This window comes from Cyprinodon tularosa, unplaced genomic scaffold, assembly GCF_016077235.1.
Source record: "Cyprinodon tularosa strain WSP-4 unplaced genomic scaffold, ASM1607723v1 ctg165, whole genome shotgun sequence".
Taxonomy (NCBI): domain Eukaryota; kingdom Metazoa; phylum Chordata; class Actinopteri; order Cyprinodontiformes; family Cyprinodontidae; genus Cyprinodon; species Cyprinodon tularosa.
Window position 1 is genome coordinate 1,410,264 of NW_024038483.1, and position 20,662 is coordinate 1,430,925.

Genomic DNA, 20,662 nt, shown 5'->3' on the forward strand with positions numbered 1-20,662 from the left:
GGTTCCACTAACTCAGCTGGATTTCATATAGAGTATGCAGTAAAAAAAAAAAACGACGTCAGAGGAGAGTTTACTCCTGTATGTATAAATATATTTAAAAAAAATCTATCAGAGCAGCCAGCCATATAAACTTACCTGTTAACCTGTTGTTTGTGTGCACTTGTGGTTACATGTTCTAATAATTCTGACCTATATTGGGAACCATACAGTTGTTCTTTGTATAATTTAAAGAGATAACTTTTCTCAGACTCGTTCTGCTGGGAGAATAATGAAGTGCACACAGGTGCTGTGCTTTTAGGATTAATACACTCCAACAATGCAATCACAGCGATTTCAAACAGCTTAAACTGTTAAGAGACTATCACAGTTCTGTGCAGGTGTAATCATTTCAAAAAACGTTGAAAGTATTGAGCTTGCACATTTGATCACTGCTGCACTGGAATGGGAATATTCATTTTACTGTTAAGCTGCTGCTCATCTACTGTCTGAAAGCTGTACAAAACGAATTTTTGTTTTTCTTATACACCCTCTGTATACAAAATGACAATAAAAGTTGTCTAAGTCTAATCAAAGTTGTTTGCTAGAATAATATTTGAGTCGAATCAGTTACTTTCATAATTACACTCTGTTTCTTGAAACATTAAGATCAGTCTGAAGTTGTGGATGAATATTTCGCCTGCAGGTTAAAGGTCAATGACTCTACCCACGCCTCTATTTAGAAATTCCATATATTATCAATTTTATCTTTAAGAGTTCAAAAGCTCCTAATGTTAGCAATTTAATGAAACATGTTTTATCCTTTCATTCCACACTGTGTTGTTTTCTCTCAGCTGTGTTTTTTTTGTGTGTGTAATTTGTCATATAATGGCCTGGTAAAAAGGTAATATTACAGTTGTGCTGTTTATCATACGGGTTGATTGGAGACTTCTTAGGTATATTGCTCCAGTACTCAGTGCATATTTTTAAATATATTATTTTTTCAGTGTGAATGTCTTGTTTTAATTTCAGGCCTTATTGTCACTGCTTATCATAATTTGCTTTCTAAGTAATGCTACAACAGGCATTGTAGGTTCAATCTACTTTGGAGAAAATTCCTTTCATTCCTACCACATGTGTTTCAATATGTTATATACGTATTAGTAGCGCTCCAAGGGTTTGCTGTGTATCAGAATTGGGATACGGCTGTTTTACTGTCTTTCTCAAAAGACAACAAAATCATGCTTATGTCTGTAGTTGCCTGGCAACTTCACTCTCATACAAAGAGTTTTGAAAACTAGCCTACTGCCTTTAGCTAATAAAAACTAAAAAAAAAAAAACAACAACAGAAAAACCTAAATAAAAACTATGCTATATTAAGAATTTTTTAGATGTAACAGCACTGTATACAGCAGCAAAAAAAAATTCTTAATCTTTCGAGGGCTACAAGTGAGACATAGTCAAAACAAGTGGGTTATTAGACTGTTCTTTATACAAGCACAGAAAAGTGAAAACTTTAAGGTTGTTTTCAGTTTTTAAAAATAACTTGCAAGGCTTTTGGTTATTTTCCTAAATATGTTTTATTACTGTTAAAAGGAAATAACAAAAATATACATTTAACCCAAAGAAACACCATTAAACTCAATTGTGGTCATTAGTGGATTTACAAATGTACATCACATTTAAAATGCTAGGTTTTGATAACTTCTTCTTGTTTGCACAACTAACATATATTAATGGTAGCTTAGCATTTATGAAGGACCAACTCTGCCATATTTAAAAATAAATACAGAAATAAATAAATGCTCAATAAATGTATAAGCATACAATTAATTGCCAACAAAAAAGTGAGACATAAATGTATATAACTCTTAATTAGCTTCTTTATTTATTTGCCTTTGTAATATTTACCTTATTTATTTTTCTGTCCTTTATAATCTTCAACTTTATTTTTTAATTACTTATATTTTTAAGTATTTATTTATGTGCATGTTATTATATTTTTGTCTGTTTTATTCTTCCTTTGTATTTTTTTTACCTTAGTTATTTCTTCGCCGCTGTTTATTTCTCTCTGCCCTTTTTACATTTCTATATGCATTTCTATCTCATTATGCAAATGAGGAGGGGGTGTGTCCTAGAGAGTCAACTTCTGCTCATTGGTTGGCTTGGCTGTCCATCTTCTTAACTCACAGAGCTCAGAGTACTAAGTTAAATGTTCTCTTTTCTGTTGTTCAATAAAAGTACGTTTTAAGATCATTTGAGGCGAGAACCTTATACTTTTAAGCATCACCATATGGCCCATTCACAGATTTAATGCGTAATTTAAAAGAAAATGTGACGAACTTGAGAGGACCGTGGCAACCAGCGGAGCTCCGAAGCTGACGGCAGCCAGGTCTATAGCCAGGCTATGATGGCGATTTTTTGTTGTACTTGGCAAAGTTTGGCAAAGTCCCTACTCAAGTTCTAATGACTTCAGACTCGACATCAGACTCTCCTCCTGTAGATTCGACCGATGTAGTAAAATGCTAACCAACACGCTTCACACACGGCTATGCCGAGAGAGGGCCGCTGCAGATGGGCTGTGGTCGGACCTGGCTGCCGTCAGCTTCGGAGCTCCGCTGGTGCCGCGGTCCTCTCAAGTTCATCACATTTTCTTTTAAATTACGCATTAAATCTGTGAATGGGCCATATGGTGATGCTTAAAAGTATAAGGTTCTCGCCTCAAATGATCTTCAAACGTACTTTTATTGAACAACAGCAACAGAAAAGAGAACATTTAACTTAGTACTCTGAGCTCTGTGAGTTAAGAAGATGGACAGCCAAGCCAACCAATGAGCAGAAGTTGACTCTCTAGGACACACCCCCTCCTCATTTGCATAATGAGATAGAAATGCATAGAGAAATGTAAAAAGGGCATAGAGAAATGTAAAAAGGGCATAGAGAAATGTAAAAAGGGCAGAGAGAAATAAACAGCGGCGAAGAAATAACTAAGGTAAAAAAATACAAAGGAAGAATAAAACAGACAAAAATATAATAACATGCACATAAATAAATACTTAAAAATATAAGTAATTAAAAAATAAAGTTGAAGATTATAAAGGACAGAAAAATAAATAAGGTAAATATTACAAAGGCAAATAAATAAAGAAGCTAATTAACAGTTATATACATTTATGTCTCACTTTTTTGTTGGCAATTAATTGTATGCTTATACATTTATTGAGCATTTATTTATTTCTGTATTTATTTTTAAATATGGCAGAGTTGGTCCTTCATAAGCATTGGTCCACCCTAAACAATGCACCTGCATTCTTCACAGAGAGATTGAAAATAAAATGGTGTAAAGTAATCAAACAGCACTGCATGAAAAGTGGGATTTTCGTCAATATACGGCACTGTAGATTGTCGTGGAACTTCAGGTTAGCGGCAGTTTACGGCAATTTGCAGGCCTTGCCGTAAACTCCCGTAAATTGTCAGAAATTGACGTGGAATTTCTTAGGCAGTGTTCCCCCCATGCCTCCCCCCCATGGAATTCTAGGGGAGGCTTTAACATGTAAATGAACATGCTGTGAGCTATACAAATGCAAACCATAAACCATGGGTAAGAAAATCTCTGATACAAAGAGATCAGGTATAGCCTCTTACATTTTAGCTTGAATTGATTTATTTAATTAAAGTATAGAGACCAAAACAGATCTTTAGCTGACAGAGCAATACATTTAGAGCAGTAATTATTTTTTTTTTAATTAGCATTTAAGATAAAAAATAAAATGTTGTCTGTCAATATGCTCAATTCACAATTACTTAAGTGGAAAAGTTTCAAGAAATGATTCTGAGATGATTCACTTTATAACATGGCGCATTATCCTGTTGGAAGTAGCCATCAGAAGATAGGTACACTGTGGTCATAAGGTCATAGGTCAGCATGCTAAATTGGTTTTAAGTGGCCCAAAGTGTGGCAATAAATATCCTCCAAATAGATGGTAGAAATAGATCAGGCCCAGTATAGCCTAATTATAGACTCTTACATTTTAGCTTGAATTGATTTATTTAATTAAAGTACGCTAGATTACTGTGTATGCAAATGTTATGTAAAAGAAAATACACAAAATAATTTACTTCAAAAATTAGTTTTAATCAGAATCAGTTGGCTGTAATGGTTAATTTTTTTTTTTAGATTTCCACTTTTTTTTTTTTTTTGTTATTGAATATATAAGAAAACAATAACAATCTCAAACAACAAGTCAATAACAAATATTTCAATACAAGAAGAAATATCACAACTCCGGCTTTTGAAAAATAAAATTAAATGCACAGGCTGGAACAAAGTATAAAATAAAATAAATAAAAATAAATAAAATAATAATAGGGTTTAAAGTAAATTAATCAGTGGGGACTACCAACTGAAATTCTTCAATTAACTCAAACAATTTAATTGCATTTAAATTCTGCATCTTTCTCAGACATCTTTTGAAAAGGGAAAGTTCATTTTTGAGAGCAGAGATTGAGAGGGAGCATTTTGCATAGCGACATTTATGGATATAATACTTTGTTACAATTATTAGAATATTGATTAAAAATTCCAAATTTTTTTTCTTTAACGGATAAACCGAATTGAATGTTTTGCCAGGAAATAAAATCTGAATTTATTGTTTTAGAAGACAGAAAGGTTCGAAGTTGATCCCATAAGTTTAATACTTCTTTACATTCATAAAAAAGATGTTTAGTTGTTTCCAATTGAGTTGTACAAAAGCCACAATTCTCAACATTAAACTTAAATCTCTCTCTTAAAAACTCATTTGAAGGATATATGTTATTTATTATTTTAAATTGTAATTCTTTATATTTAGGAGGAATTGGGAATTTCAAATAATTTGTCCTAATTTTGACTATCATAGATTTCTTAAAATTTTGTTAGAGAGCTGTGCTTTTTGTTCTTCCTGGGTACATATTATTTATAGAATATTGATTCAAAAACTTGTTGTTGCATTTATTATCTCTAATGTCCACCTGCTCAAATTCAATCTTATGGAGACAAACAATTGCAATTGCAAACAATTTATAGGTGCATTACCGCCACCTTCCAGAATGGAGCGACGCGAGCTCTTCTCGCGAGTCCTTCCGTATAATAATGACGTCGTATGTGATTGGAGGAGCCTGATGAGCCTTCGGCCCCATCGTCCAATCACGTGTGAGCTTTTGTGCACTACGACTTCTCGCGAGACCAGCATATTAGCAGACATGTTTGTGTTACTACACTTAGAAGAACTTCATCTCCATTTACCGTGTTTGTATTTTGTTGTTACGTGAACAATGGCTGCACGACGTCTCGCGTTCAACTCGCCTCCAACTGCTCTTAGTCCACAACTTTCGGCCAGCCCGCAGACTGACGAGAAGAAACTGCTGATTGCTATCAGCGGACTGTCTCGTCAGCTTGCCCAACATACTGCCGACATGAATGAACGCCTCACTCAGCTGGAGAATTCGATGCGCTCCAGGTTGTAGTCCATAGAGGACAAGATGGCGGCTCTGCAGTCGAGCAACTTTGCAGGATATACGAACTCGAGGAAGAGAAGACGGGTGAACAACGCCACGCTAGCGGTAAATATATGTCCGATTACTGGTAGCTATGCTAAAAGCAGCCTAGCTTAGCTAGGCAAGCTAAAGACAACCTAGCCTAGCTAGGTAAGCTAAAAGCAGCCTAGCCTAAAGCTTTATTAAAGTGTATTTTTTGTGATTCACAGGAAGCAATATGCCGTCTTAACAACTCGGAAACTAATTGCAGGCGCTATGAACCGGAGCAGGGGTAAGGTTTAAAGAATATGCAGTAAAAGGACATGGATACGGATTGATACCGACCATAGCTGTACTTTTTTTTTTTTTTTTCACAGACTACAGTCGCCTCACAATGAGGCGGTGACCTCCTATTTGCTCGGATTTGCACGATGTTGATAAAGACGACATTGTGTGTAAGTGACTTGTTTTAATGTTTTCTCCTTCCTTGTTACTGTGACTTGCGTTTGATTTTTTTTTTTTATTCATACCACTCTCATTTAATTGTTTTCCAGCTGCCTGTAAGACGTATTATGAGACGGTATGCAGGAGCTTCAGATACACGCTGCTAGCCAGCACGCTGCGTGCGGAGGCCGCCAGGCTATCTGCTCGGAGTCGGGCCAGAAGAAAGAGGGTAAGACTTTATTTGGTGACTATTTTTCAGGTGCATTGATAGATGTGTTGTGTCCATATGCAGTGCGCTGATTCATTGTTTTTTTTTCAGCTGCTGAAGGCGAGGCAGAGTGTGCTATCAGATGAGGAAGTGGAACTCTGTAAGTCCGCCACCGTCGACCTCATGTCCGACGAAGAAGATGGCGTCGTCGACGGTGTCTCTGGATGGATTGTACGGTCGCCGCCATTTCGTAGGCCGGATCTCACTGAACTCTGTGTTAAGCTGCAGTCCCGGTTAGAAGCGATGCCGAAGTACAGGGCCACGCACAGTAGGCGTCTGCACATCGGACCTGCCTCGGAGGGAATGCTGCCTGTTACCTCCAACCCCGAGGAAGCAAACGGACCGTTCACGGAGTTGTAATTTTTAGATACGCATGTGTTTGGATACGCGTCTTTCTTTGCATAAACAGCTTCCTGGCAAATCTTCATTTCCTGTATAAATTCATTCATGTCCTTGATGGTAGCATAATAATTGTGTAGTAGTGTCGGATAACATAAATACACAGCATATGAATGAATAAATATATGAATGAATAAATATATGAATATATATATATATATATATATATATATATATATGAATGAATAAATATATATATGAATAAATATATATGTAAATATATATATATATGCCAACCAATCACGAGCGACTTTACTTGTTTAAAAGGAAGCGGTTCCGTCCAATACTCAGTAAGAAAATTAAAGCCTGGCGTGGCCACGTGTGGTTTTGCTGCCAATCACGAGCGATTTCACTTGTTTGAGAATAGTGGTTTCAGCCAATACTGAGTAGGTTATTCAAGCCAGACCTGGCCAGCCGCGCGGGTTTGCTGCATTCATATGCTAATTAGGGCCATTAGTACAGCTGATCGCTCTCCACATACGTCAGAGTCCGTTTCCGACAATTTGTGGCACGACAAACGCGGACAAGCACGGGTTGCAAATTGTCGGAAACTGACGAAAATCAGGCAGATCTGCGGGAGTTTACGGGGGTTTACGGGGACGAAAATCTCACTTTTCATGCAGTGCAGAGAGGTGCAGAAAGACAAACTCAATTATTTTCAGTTTATTTACATAGGGCCAATTCGGTACACATGTTATCTCACAGCACTTTACATAAAAATTCAAATCATATTGTCAGATTGGTGAAAAAAGTTTTCTATTAAAGGAAAACTAGCTGATTGTATGGAGTCATTAACTTAGCAGGATCCCCTCCTCCTGGATGTGCAGGTGGAAAGAGTAGATAATCGCTTGCATTTTGCCGTTGACTTTACAGCAATCTCTGAGAGGAGAAACACTCTTTAAAGAGCAGATTGCAGGTTAGAGCCTCACTTTTATCAGTGTTAAGGAAAAAGCAGTATTTTTGAAATTGGTTTTTGATTCTTATTTATGAAATATTTATGCTGTTTGTACTGTTGTTGGGAGACATTTTGTTTCTGCATTTAAAATGGGACACTAGAAGTGACGTTACATCAGGGAGTGCTTAGCTTTACCACGTTAAACAATGCATACCAATTCAACATCGAAGAGACTTTGAATGTGAACAACTAAACTTATAATGGACCCCAACCCCATAATTATCAGCCTGTTGCAACCGCAAGAGATCAGATAGAGACCATGGGTGTCATGTTGGTTTGTAGCTTTTTGACCCTCATGCATAATCACATGGAGAACCAGCGAGTTTTAACATTTCATTTAAAAAAGCTACATGGATCTGGAAGCAGAGAACTCCTGGAAGTCAGTTGAACTTTTTGGTGGATCTCAGGGGAGAAAGCAGACTGATCAGGAAGGAGTTGGTAACAGCAACAAGGGTCTGTCCAGACACCAGCAAAGACCCTCTCTGTAACAGAAAGCTCACTCACACCAGAAAAACAGCAAAACCCCAAATCTAACATCACCCCCTTCAAGGAGTGCCCCTTGGTGGTTCAGAAGAAAAAGGGTGATAAGCCGATAAGTCCCAAACAATCAGAGTCCAAAACCCAAAAAAAAGAAAAAGAAGAGGTTTTGCAATTAGAAACCTTAGGTTAATGTCATGAGTTGATAGCAAAACCTTTTGTCCAGTTGAGTATTGGGGAGCAGGAACCCTTCACTGATCGGCCAGACAGATTGTTTTCACTGACTGGTTCAAGGCAGAAACTGTCAGGTTCCAGACCTGTCTACAGCACTGAATGTGTTTTTTGACAGAGGTAACTGCAGTGTTTTGCTTGTCAGATGAAAACCGGAGATTGGTACCCTAGTGAGGACTCAAATCAAGGCAGACCAATAGCAGAGGAAGTGTGACATGTATGTGCATATTCGACACAAAGCAACTGAGTACTCCATTATAATGGGTGTGATGAACAGAGGCAGCAGAGGGATGCCTCAAGCTCATGGTTCATGCTTTTGGATTGACCATAGTATGGGGATGAAAACCTGAACTGAGAACAGTCTTGGCCCACAAAGAAGTACAAAATTCCTCCCAAACTCAGGAGATAAATTGTGGACCTCTGTCAGACTGGATTTTACAAGGCATTTACACAGGCGAAAAACATGCTTAGTCAGGAGCTGAGCTGTCTGAAGGGAATATGGAAGTTGATGAAGAGGAATGAGGTGGCAAGCTTTGGAGAAGCCGTCCATTACAGTGAGGACTGTAGTGAAACCCTTAGAATAATGTAGTCCACACAGTAAATTTTGCAGTGTTAAAGTAACACTCAAGAGTACATTTGGTTCCTCTCTGAATTAGTGTGGGATCAAACGAACTCTCAAAGTGTTACTTTAACACTCAAAGTGTTACTTTAACACTTTAACATTTACTATGCAGTAATGAAATCCAAGGCAATATATGACCATGGATTTTTAATAAGGACAGTCAATGTTTGAAGAAGACCGCTGGGAGGCTGGTCATTACCTCTGTTGCGGACAAACCCATGACAGGCTAGAACATAACTTTTAACATCCTTATATAATTTAGGCCACCAGAAATTTTGTTTAAAGCATGCAAGATTGGTTGATTTCAGGATAATTTTGGGCCCAGTGAATGAGGCTGGACTTAATGGAAGCAGGAACATAAATCTGGTTGGTGGTTCGGTGCCAGGGTCCGGTTCTGAGCTCTGAGCCTCCAGGACTTGATCCTTTATTTACCATTATAAGGCATCTGCAATGCAGGAAGGTTTAATGACCACTGGAGTATTTCTAGACAGGGCATTGGGTCTGGTGTTTTTAGACCCTAAACAATAAGAGATGACAAAGTTAAAACAGGAAAAAAACAGAGGGCAACATGATTGTCTAGGTTTCAGAAATTTTGCTTCTTGAAGGCCAGATTCTTGTAGTCAGTCCACACAAGAGCAGGATGATCAGCTTCCTCTAAGCAGTGATGCTACTCTTCAAAAGCCATTTTTAGGACTAGGAGCTCTCTATTGGCCACATTGTAGTTTTGTTCTGCTTGTGACAAATGGCAGGAAAAGAAGGCACTTGAATAAAGTTTATCATCATCGAGCTAACTTGACAAAGGAACCCACCCCTAAATCACAGGTCAGAATTTCAAGGAGAAACTGTTTCTCTGTATCTGGCTTTATCAGAATTGGGCCATTTGCAAACCTTTTCTTGAGCTCCGACAAGCCATTTTTGCTTGACAAAATGAAAGGTTTTTTGGAAGAGATAATGCTAGTAAGGGGTTGAGCAGTTGTTCTGTAGCTTTAATGAATTTGTGGTAGAAATTGGTGAATTCTAAAAATAAACGTAGCTGTTTGCGAGTTGAATGAGTAGGCCAATTGAGAAGGGCTTGAACCTTCTCTGATCTGTTTTCACCTGCCCAATCTTAAGAATGTCTTCATAAAAGGTGATTGATGTGGCATAAAACTCATACTTCTTAGCTTTTACAAAGTTGGTTCTCTAGAAATCATTGGTTTCTGGAGAAAATCAGAATTTCATCAAGGTATACGAATACAAACTGATTTAAATAATCACTAAGGACATCATTCACAAGGGACTGCAAAAATGCAGGTGCATTTGTGAGACCAAAAGTCATTACCATATATTCAAAATGACCCTGGGGTGGTCTTAAATGCAGTCTTACATTCCTCTCCTGTGATTCTTACCAGGGGGTAGGTGTTTCAGAGGTCCAGTGCAGTGTTTGAACTCCCAATAATCCCACTACAAATGAGATTTTATTCTTTTCAAGCAAACAAGTCCTGAAGGACCAACTAAAAACTAGTGAACATTGTAACAGGAATCCACAAGAACTTCCAATTTCACCTGCACAAGGCTTGCGTTGGGAAATTGCCTAAATGAAAATGAGAAGTTGCCGATTGCACTGGCTGCAGAAGGGGTACACCCCCTTAGGATTGGTTCTGTTATGCAGCTCCTGAAGCATTTCTGTAAACTGCTCCATCTGCTGATCTGAAAATTTTTGCTGTGCAGTTAAAGAGGTGATTAACTTGATCATGGTGATGAGGTAATTCACGTTCAGTTCAAGGAGCTGACAGAGATTCTGCTTGGTCTGACTGTCCAGATTATTCTGTCATGTTGGTTTGTATCTGATCCACATGCAGAATCACATGGATAACCAGTGAGTTTTATTTACAAAAGTAACAAAAATTTGGAACTCAAGAAGTGCAGTAAGTCACTACAAATTTCTAGTTAGTCTGAGGGGAGAATACAAATCGATCAGGAAAGAGTTGGTTGGTTGGTTAAGTTGGATAAGTATCCTATAAACCAGATTTTCAGTGGAGCTGATTTTATTGTTTTGATATTTCATGTAAGATTTTTTCCTCAGCCTAATTCTGAAATTCCTGTACTGAAATGGTAGCCAAAAAGAAAAAAAAACAATATAGGACAAGCTGTCAGTGTTCTCTGTGGAGGATGTATTTTCATCTTTATAGCCGCCTACTTCGGCAGTATGGATGTTTTTTTTCCTGTTCCTTTTTTGGTTGAGATGTTTTCTCAAATGATGTATAAATCAGGATACTATCTAAAGTATTATGGTTAGGAACCTTAATTTAGTATTCAAGATAAATGTGAGTTTTGGTTGTAGTAATGTTACCATATCCATACGATCCCCTTGAGCATCCTAGTGAAATAGGAATGGTTAATGAAGTGTCATTTCAACATGAGCAAGCTGAATGTGCTGAGCATTAGGCCAATAATGATCTTGAATCTACCTTTATTCTTACTATGGAAGACAAAAACGTGCATAAAATATGCATATACCAAAATGTCCATTGCATAGCTACTAATAAGCGGATTTTACCCAAAATTATTTTTACTATTGCCGCCTTTAGTAAACCACAAAGTAAACCTTCCTCAATATACAAATTGAGGAAGTGCGTCCTTTGAAGGCCATATTTGCATGCCGATTATATCACAGTGAGGCAATAAAGGCTGTTTAAAATTCAAAGCTCTCAATAGCAGCAAAAAATGACAGTCTTTTCTCTGGATTTGAAATATTTGTTAATGCATCCTTCCTGGCCACCCTAGGCAATGATTCATTGTGGGTCAAAGCAGATTGGTCAAATGGCAATGGTTAAGGCCGGCAGCAGAAAATGTGATCACATTTTTTTTATAGTACACTTTCTGCTATACAAAATGCACTTTATGATGTTTTTAGATAACAATGATACTTGTCATCTCCTACTTCATCTGGGAGTCACAATGGCAGCATTCTCAGCAGAGACCCCCGGACTGAAGCCTGATACGCTTCCTGGCCAGCCAAGAGACACAGTCCTTCCATAGTGTCCTGGGTTGTCCCTTGTGCCTCCTCCGGGTGGGACATGACTAGAGCACCTCCCCAGGGAGGCCCCCAGGGGGCATCAAAGAAAGATGTCCAAGCAACCTCAGCTGACTCCTTTTAATGTGGAGGACAATAGGCTCTACTCCGAGCCCCTTCGAATGACAGAGCTCCTCACCTTGGGAGTGCCCAGCCAACCTGTTGAGAAAGCTAAATTCGGCATCTTGTATTCAGGATCTCGTTCTTTTGGACATAATCCACATTACATGTTTTCAATGTTGTTTTTAAGGGCGAGGTTAATTTTCTTACTCAGAAAATAGGTTTGGCAGAAGGGTAGTTTCATTTGACTTTAATGTCTTACCAAAGAGATGGAGATAAATTATTTTTCTCCTCTTTAACATGTGGATATAACAACAAACAACTACATTAGATCCTCGAGGACTAAATACATAAATAAACAATAAAAAAAAAAAACGTAAAGGTACCAATTTTAAAGCTATTTTGTGCTGTCATAGTTAGGTACAATTTGTTAAGCTGTGCAGGGATAGCTGTGGCAAGTTAATAGCCCTTAACTTGACACAGTTTATCTAAGTAAGCTGACTTATACGTATATTAGCATGCATTGCACTTAACAACTTCCACGTTTTCTCTAATGGGTTTCTGTTTTTGAATTTAACTTCAGATTGTGTTAGTGTTATCAGTTACTTTTGATTTAAATATAATGATAAATATGATTTTAATATGATTTTTTTTTTTATTTATCACTTAAACCTAATCAACTAAAGGTTAAAATCTTCAAAGTTCAGTATGAGGGCTATTCATGGCTTTTGGAATAATACTGTTTGGGCCCTGGACTTGAGCAATCAGAGCACATGGATCTTGTTTCTACCAAGGTATTTCTACCTAATGGAACCATTTAAAACCAATATATATATATATTTTTTTTTTATTAGCTACATAATGTGTGCCACAGATAGCCAGGGACCTTTTATAAAAAAAAAATATTATTTAGAATTTTAGCAATAATTTTGGTGGACGGTAAATACATTTTATGCAAATCATTTAAAATCTATTTTAAATATTAAGTATAAAATTAAATAACTAATAAGTAAATCCTATTTTTGGAAGTAATGACTGCTTTACCATTCACAAGAACACTTTGCAAAAGGAATGCAGTGCAATATCCAAAAATAGCTTTGATGACCTAAATCTGACTATATAAAAACATTTTTTTTGTATTTGTCTATTTTAGAAAATTAACAATTTTGATATTGCTTACTTCCACTGCTCTTTTGATGTCAGTTCACATTTAATGTGCAGCCCGGTATGTAAGTAGTGGGAATATCTGTTAACGGATCATGGAGCTCAACCTGGATGTTGGTGCAATTTGTAACACTGCTGTCTTGCAGCATATGTATCATTGGTTCAACCCCAGCCTGAGGCGAATCTTTGTGGAAACTTTTTTAATCAAGTAAAAATAATCAAATTTATCCAGAATGGTCAAGTAGACTTTACCTAATTTTTTTGTGGGGGTATTACAACTATGGAAAATTGATGCACATTTAAATAAATTTACTCAACCAAACTGAGTGCAAATTGTTATCTTCCCTTTTTTGGGGTCATTTTAAGTCAATCCATGCTAAATTATTTTATTGTTGCTAGAAATATACTAAATACTTTTTAAAAATGAAAAAAGAGACCACTTTCAGCAACAAAAAAAGAAAAACCTACATCTTTCATTTCTTTGGACAAATGTCAGACATAACATAAGTGTCATTTTAAAATATTGCATCTTTAATCTGTAATGAATTAACAGTAAAATGATTTAGCCATTTTGCGACCCCACTTGAGATTAAGCGTGTTAGAAAATGGATGGATGGATGATTTAGCCATTTTGAATTAAAACTAAGTATGACCCCTGACTACTCCATTTTGGTTAATAAAGTTTGGACTCCACTGTGAAACACTGACTTATAGTAAACGGATGCGTGAATGTAACCCTAAGTTAATTTGAAGCATGAATGCTTGTAATGTATTTAAAGGGCAGAGTATTATTGTACAATTTGTTCTTATTCTTTGTAGATCATGAAATTTTACAGAAGGATGGTAGTGATTTAATGCTGGTGTAGAATGGCAGGAAAAATGTCAAAGAATAAGCTTAGCAATCATCCACCCATGTCTACTATTTTCAAGGTTCCCGGGACATGCTGAGCAACATTTATGTCAGGGTTTCCCGTACTTTTTTCATTTAAAAGGGAAACTAACAGTTTTTTTTTTCCCTTCCCGCTTTTGGGCTGTACTTTAATATGTTTTTAAATCAAAAAAGGACATTATATAGACTAAGGTGATATGTTTATTTAATTGTGCATTTTTTTTTAAAATCCTTTCTGTTAAAGAATGAAAGGAAAAATGTTTTCGCACACCAGCACTGAAAGTCGGTTTGCAGAGGGTGAAATCATAGTTTTTGTTGACAAAATTAAACAACCCCTTTGGACTTTTTTTAGTTTTTGGGGTTGAAGTGTGGCAGTTGTTTATTGACGACTGAGCCCGGGATGTTGAAGAGAATTCATTGCGAGGGTGGGTTGTTTTGGGTATGATCTAAAAATAATAAGCGTTGCGTTGCACTGAGTTTTTAAATGATTTAATAAATAAATTATCCACAGTTTTAAAAAACCCTTTTTTTGATCGGGGTCTGCTTTGTGTTTTTGGTCAGTCATTGTGGTCTTTAGTTAATCTTATACAACACCCTTGTATGTTTTTATACAAAAAATTTTTGGGGTTGTCTGCTCTGCTAAAGTTCACTAACATTTTAGCCTATAAATCCCCACATAATGCTTGTTTTATTGTTTACTTTTTCTTTCCTGTGTGCTTTTCTTCAATAAAAGTTTTTTTTTCGGGGATTAAATCACAATATTGCTTGTAAGCCTTGTGTTTTAAACCAGAAAAAGCTGAAAAGGGAAAGGTCACTTTTACAGTTTGTTGTTTTAAGTTTTTTTGAACATAAAGGGACAGTAAGAAAAAATAGGGTATTTATCCAATTGAAATGAAAAGTCTGTTTTGGGGAGGGTTAACTTTCTTACTTTTAAAACCCTGTAAAATATTATCAAATATGCCCAGCGGGTGTTTTGTGCTGAAAAGCACTTTAAATTTGAAGTGAAATTTCTGCCATTCTCACCTTTTGGGCTGGATTTTTTTAAAACCTTAAAATCCCATTTAAATATTTTTAAAAGAGTCAGTTTAAAACTTAAAACAAGTCAGTGACCCAGAAATGACGGGCTTTTGTGGGAGAAACCCTTCGTCTGCTTAGTGCATCCCAAAACCCGTGGTGGTAAAAAAAAAGGGCTTTTAAAAAACCCAGAATGAATGAAATTTTTCTCTACGGTTTTCACTCTGCTCCAACAGGAGTTTAATTTGAAATAAAATTTTCCAAATTACTACTGAAAGGGAAGGTTTTTAAGCTCTCTGAAAAAAAACCCCAAAACCCTTTTTTTGCAATGTGTGACAGGTAAAAAAAAAAAAAAATCACAAAAAAACAGATCTTTAAAAGGATTTACAAAGCTATTTTTGTGATGTATAAAATGTTTAAGCCCTAAAATTTCTCTGTCCAGCTATCTCATTAAATTTCTGTGAGAAAACAAAAATATTTAATACATCAACCCAAAAATTTTCTTTGAGGTAATTTTTTTTAAATTGCCCTGTCTTTCTCCTTTTTTTTCTCTCTGTTTTCTACCCAAATTTTTCTGTCTTTTTTGCCCATCGCCCCCTTTTTTCCCCCTTTCCCTTTCCCAATTATTTTTTTTATCAGTTGAATTATTTGAGAAGTGACAGTTTTCTTAAACACCCAAGCTTTTCTTTTATATTCGAAACATCCTTAATAAACAAAAAGGCCCTTTTTTTTTTAAAAAAAAATTTCCTAAAAAGAAAAATGAAGGTTCAAGTTTATAATAAAATTTTGAGTAAATAACTGTTTCTTTCGAAAACTGTTTTTTTTTTAAAAAAATTATTTTTTAAAAAAAAATTGGGGAACCTAATTTTGGAAAAAGGGAAAAACAATAACAAAAAAAAGGGGAAATATATGAAACCTAACAACCCCCTTGGGAACAAAAATTTTTAAAGATAAAAATTTAAATAGGGGGGTATGTGGCTCTGACTTTACAGTACTGCCAGCCCCATTTAATAGTTTCGAAGGTAAACAAATTAACTCTGATATAGCTTATAGTTTTAAGGAAAATCCAAAAATAGTGGGGGGGAGCAAAAAACCCTTTTTTTGGGTCTTTTAAAGCTGTGCTTTTAAAAAATTGTGTCTTGGTTGCTCCTAAAGGAATTTTTAAAAATTTGGGCCCTTTTTGAAGGCTTTTAAACACAAAACCCCTTCACAGTCCTCTGTGCTTATTGTTTATTTCTTTTTATATCATTTTTAAAAATGCTTTGGGGATATCCCAATTTTCTTTTATTCCATCCCTCATTTCTAAACTCAAAAAAAATTTTTTTGTGCCCCCTTGCAAAAATCTGTTTAGCTTTGGGTTTAAAAAAGGACGTTCTCTTCTGGAAAATTTGGGAACACTGAAAATGGCCCTTCAAAGTAGATATTACCTTTTTTTTTCATCGGGGAAAAAATTTTTAAAACAAATTTAAAATTACAGGAAAAGAAATTTGCAAGTTGATTATTTAAACTAATTATTCAATCTTACCTTTTTAGTAATCAAAAAATTCGTTAAGGGAGTTACGGGACTCTAAAAAACATGCGATTTGCTGAAAAAAAAAATGCATTTTTAAAGGCAGTTATTAACCCAAAAAACTGGCCCAAAAATATTTTAAATTTTTTGCTTTTAAGATAAAAAAAAAAATTTTCGGGTGGGCCCTAATAAAATAAAAAATTTGGTGAGTTTTGTGATTGCCAAATAATTCAAATATATTAAAATATATATATATTTATATATTGGGGTCCCCCCCAATTTTTTGTTTTAAAAAATTTGGACGGGGATTTAGCCTCAACTTTATTTTTTCCCTTTAGGATTACTCCTTCCCAGGGAAAATTTATTTCCCAAGTATTTTTTATTTTAAGAGTACAAATTTCACATTTTTAAAGCAAAAATGCCATTAAAGTTTAAAAACTAAACAGAAATTTTAAAAAGTTGTATATATTTAAAAAAAGCATTCAAATGTTGTAATGTCCTGGAATATTTTTCCCTTTTTTGATATAAAAATTTTCTTTCAGAAAGAGAGAAAGGGGAAAGTCGCAGTAGTTGACTTGAAATTCTTGCACTGCAGGAATGTACTGACCAAAAAAAATTTGAGTAAAACATTTTTACAGATACTCAGTATTTAAAACTGTGATTGTTGCACTTGTACTTCAAAGATGTATGACCTTTTAAATAAGTAAAAAAAAAACGAGGCTACACAGTATTTGGGCATGTTTTTTTTTTGCACAGTGGGGAGAGGGGAAATTATTGGAAGGGAGTGACAAAGGTAATATTTTGCACAATATGTCCAAGGAGGAGGTTGTGCCCTTTTGTCCCTCTTCTAATCAACCCCTTTCCTTCCCCCAAGTGGGGGGTTGTAAAAAAAAAATTTGAGGGTTTAAAGGGGAACAAGGGGAGCAGCAGTCTGTTGGTCCTGCTTTTTGGGGGAGGAGCAATTTTCCCCACTAATAGGTTTTTGAGTGGTGAAGACAGTCTGCAAAGGGTAGCTGGTATTGTTCATAATGTCCAGCAGTTTGTAAGTGTCCTTGTCTTTACCAGCATATCAAATGGGTCCAGCTTCTTGCCTCACTAGTTTGTCCAGTGTAAAGGAAAAAAAATTTTTAACATATTTTAATTTTGGGAAAAAAAAGGTTTGGGGCTTTTCATTTTTTTCCCCTCCCCAGGCCCACCCGGGCCGAGCTGGTTTGGTTAATATGAAAATCGCAAGGCGTTTTGGACATCACAAAATTACAGATTTTAACCAATTTTAAGAAAATGCTTTTAAACTTAGAAATAAGCAATGCAAAAACTACACCAGAAACTGCAGAACAACAGAGACATACATTCCATTACCTGACTTTGGAGGAAAGAAAGCAAAGAGTAAAGACATTTTTTGGAGAGTTTGCAAGGGGGCAAAATTGTCTTTTTTTCTATTTAGAAATTTTTTTCCTTTTGTTTTCAAACCCAAAAAAAAAGGGGCTGGCCCTCGGTCCCCAACCCAAAAGGGCCATCTCTGACACGCTAGGGCTTCCCCTTTTTTTACGAAACATCTGGGGTCATTTGTTCTTTTTTTTTAAACCAAGAAAAGGGGGGGAAAGCTTGCCCTGGGCTTCTAAAATTTTCCTAAATTTTAAAAACCAAGATAAGCTTCACGGGACGTTTGTGGAAGGGGGGGGGCTCACCACCCCTGGTTTTTTTTTCTGGAAGATTTTTTGACCTTCTGAAAAAACCAAGCGGGAAATTTTCCCTGAGGCTTAAATAATTTTCCCCCCGGGGAGATACTCATTTTTTGGTTGGTGCTCTAAATATTCCCCATTAGTATTTTTAAAATCATTAACACAGCCTTGTTAAAAATTAAGAAATATGTTCAAGTGGAGTGTTTACACTTGCCATAAGATTAACTGTTTTTAAAGTCTAAAAAATAATTTTTTTTCCTTTAACGCCCCCGTTTTGAGGTCGGGGACATACAACCTACAAAAAAAATTTTGATTAACCCTTTTTTTAATTTAGGGGGAACCAAAAAACTATTTAGTTACTAAAAAAAAAAAACATTAGCCCAATTTTTATAACAGCCCCCTTTTTAAACAGACCTCTAGGTCCACTCCCAGGCCCTGTTTTCCTGGGGCTGAACTCCAAAATCTAAACTTATAAAAATTGTATTTGCGCTGCCCAATTTTTTAAATACTCCCCTGATAAACCCAAAAAAATTTTTAAACCATTTAAAAACTAAACTAAAAATAAAATTTAAACTTATAAAACCCATGGAAAATCAAAAAAAACTCAGTTTTGTCAATAGAAGAAAAAAAAAAAATAGAAATATTGGGCCCAATTTAAAAAAAATTAAAAAACCAGAAAAAGATATCTCAAAATTTACTAAAAAATGCTCACCCGGGATTTTAAAAGCCCAATACTGCCAAAAAAATTTTCAATTTGTAAATTTCAAAACATTTAAAAACAAAAAAAAAAATACTCATAAACACATAAAAATTACAAAAGGGGCCTTTTTTTTTTTTTTTTTCCCCAAATTTTAAACAATAAGAAGTTAGAGTTGGCCCAATTTCTCCTTCGATATCCTTTTAAAAATGAATATGGGTTTTTCGTAGGAAACGATCCAAAAAAAACGCCCCAAAAAAAAAGAATGTGAAATGAAAGTGAAAAACCCTTTTGGGAAAAATCCCTCAACTCCCATTGTCATTGTGGGGCCCCGCACAAAACAAGTGAACAATGCCCCAAAATTTCTTTTGATGACCCCCTAGGCGCACCCCGTTTGATTCCCGAAATGATCCCGAGGGGTGGCCCTTCCTGTTTTAGTCTTTTTATTTTGTAAAATTTGCTGCCAGGGGCCGTAATCAATTTTAAGAAATTTTTTAAGAGGTTTAAAAGGGGGCAACTTTCCTTTCCCCTCCCGGGGGAAAGCGGGGTATCAGGTCCTGGAAACTCCGTCCTGTCTGGGCTCATATGGGGAGGGAAACCCCGGGGTTTATTGGTTAATAAATTGATGGCATTTATGCGTTCCTGTTTTGCCTTTTTTTTTATTTAAAACTGCTTTTCTTTGGGGGCTGTATTTTAACCATCCTTTGGGCCTCTTTTTTATAGGGCCCCACATGAGAAAAAGAAAGTTTTTTATCATTTTTTGAAACCCAAAAATTTTAAAATGTATTTTAAAAAAGCAGTTCCCCAATTGTTAATTTTTTAAATCCCAAAATTTTGACCCAAATTTAATTTCAAAACATCATATTTTTATTTTTTAAAAAATTAAAAAATGATCAGCCTGCTTTACATGAGTATAGTTAACCCTTTTCATAAATATAAAAAAGACCGAAATTTATTCCCCCTCATTTTTTAAATCTCAAAAAATTTCAACCCTTTTTAAACCTTTTATCCATTTATTCATTTTAAAACCCTTTAAAATTTTATCTTTTAAAAATTTAATTGAATAAAGTTTTTACCCTTTTTATATTTTTTTATCAATTTCAATGCCCTTTTTAAATTTTTTGGGGAGAGATTTTAATACAGTAAAATTTTTTAAATTTATGTAAAACTTTAGTTTTGACCTTCCTTTTGGGGGTGTTTATTAGTTAAACATTTTTTTTAAAAAATAGAATTGAGATACAACAAACCCAAAAGATCACCTTCCTTAAATTTAAGAAAACTATTTTATGTTAAAATTTTTTGATAGTCAATATTTTGTTTTGTATATTCCCAAATTTTTTCATTTTACTTATTTATATCCCAAAAAGTTAGGTAAACTTTAATTTTGGTTTTACAGTTTAAAAAATTTTTTAAAGTATTTTGATTTAATTCAATAAACCCCTTTTTTTCCCAAAAGTAAATGCAGAGATCAAACTAAAAAATTTGGGTATCAAATCCCAAATTTCCCTTCATGTCCCCCTGTTTTTTAAAAGAACAAATGTTCTGTATAGAAAACAATAAAATCCCATACAAATTTTTGAGATGAAAACCGGGTATCACATAATTTACCCCATGTAACCAGTTGGATGGGAATTCAAAATGGTTCCCCGTTATGTTAAAACTGCACACCTAAAAAAAGAATTTAATGTTTGATTAAATTTTTTGG

At 35.4% G+C, this 20,662-nt stretch overlaps 1 protein-coding gene across 1 annotated transcript in view; it reads left to right on the plus strand.

Annotated features, from left to right (window-relative positions):
- igsf21a (immunoglobin superfamily, member 21a) overlaps positions 1-20,662 on the plus strand; it is a 240,460-nt gene that overhangs the window by 1,240 nt on the left and 218,558 nt on the right. The gene's annotated exons all lie outside the window — the stretch shown is intronic.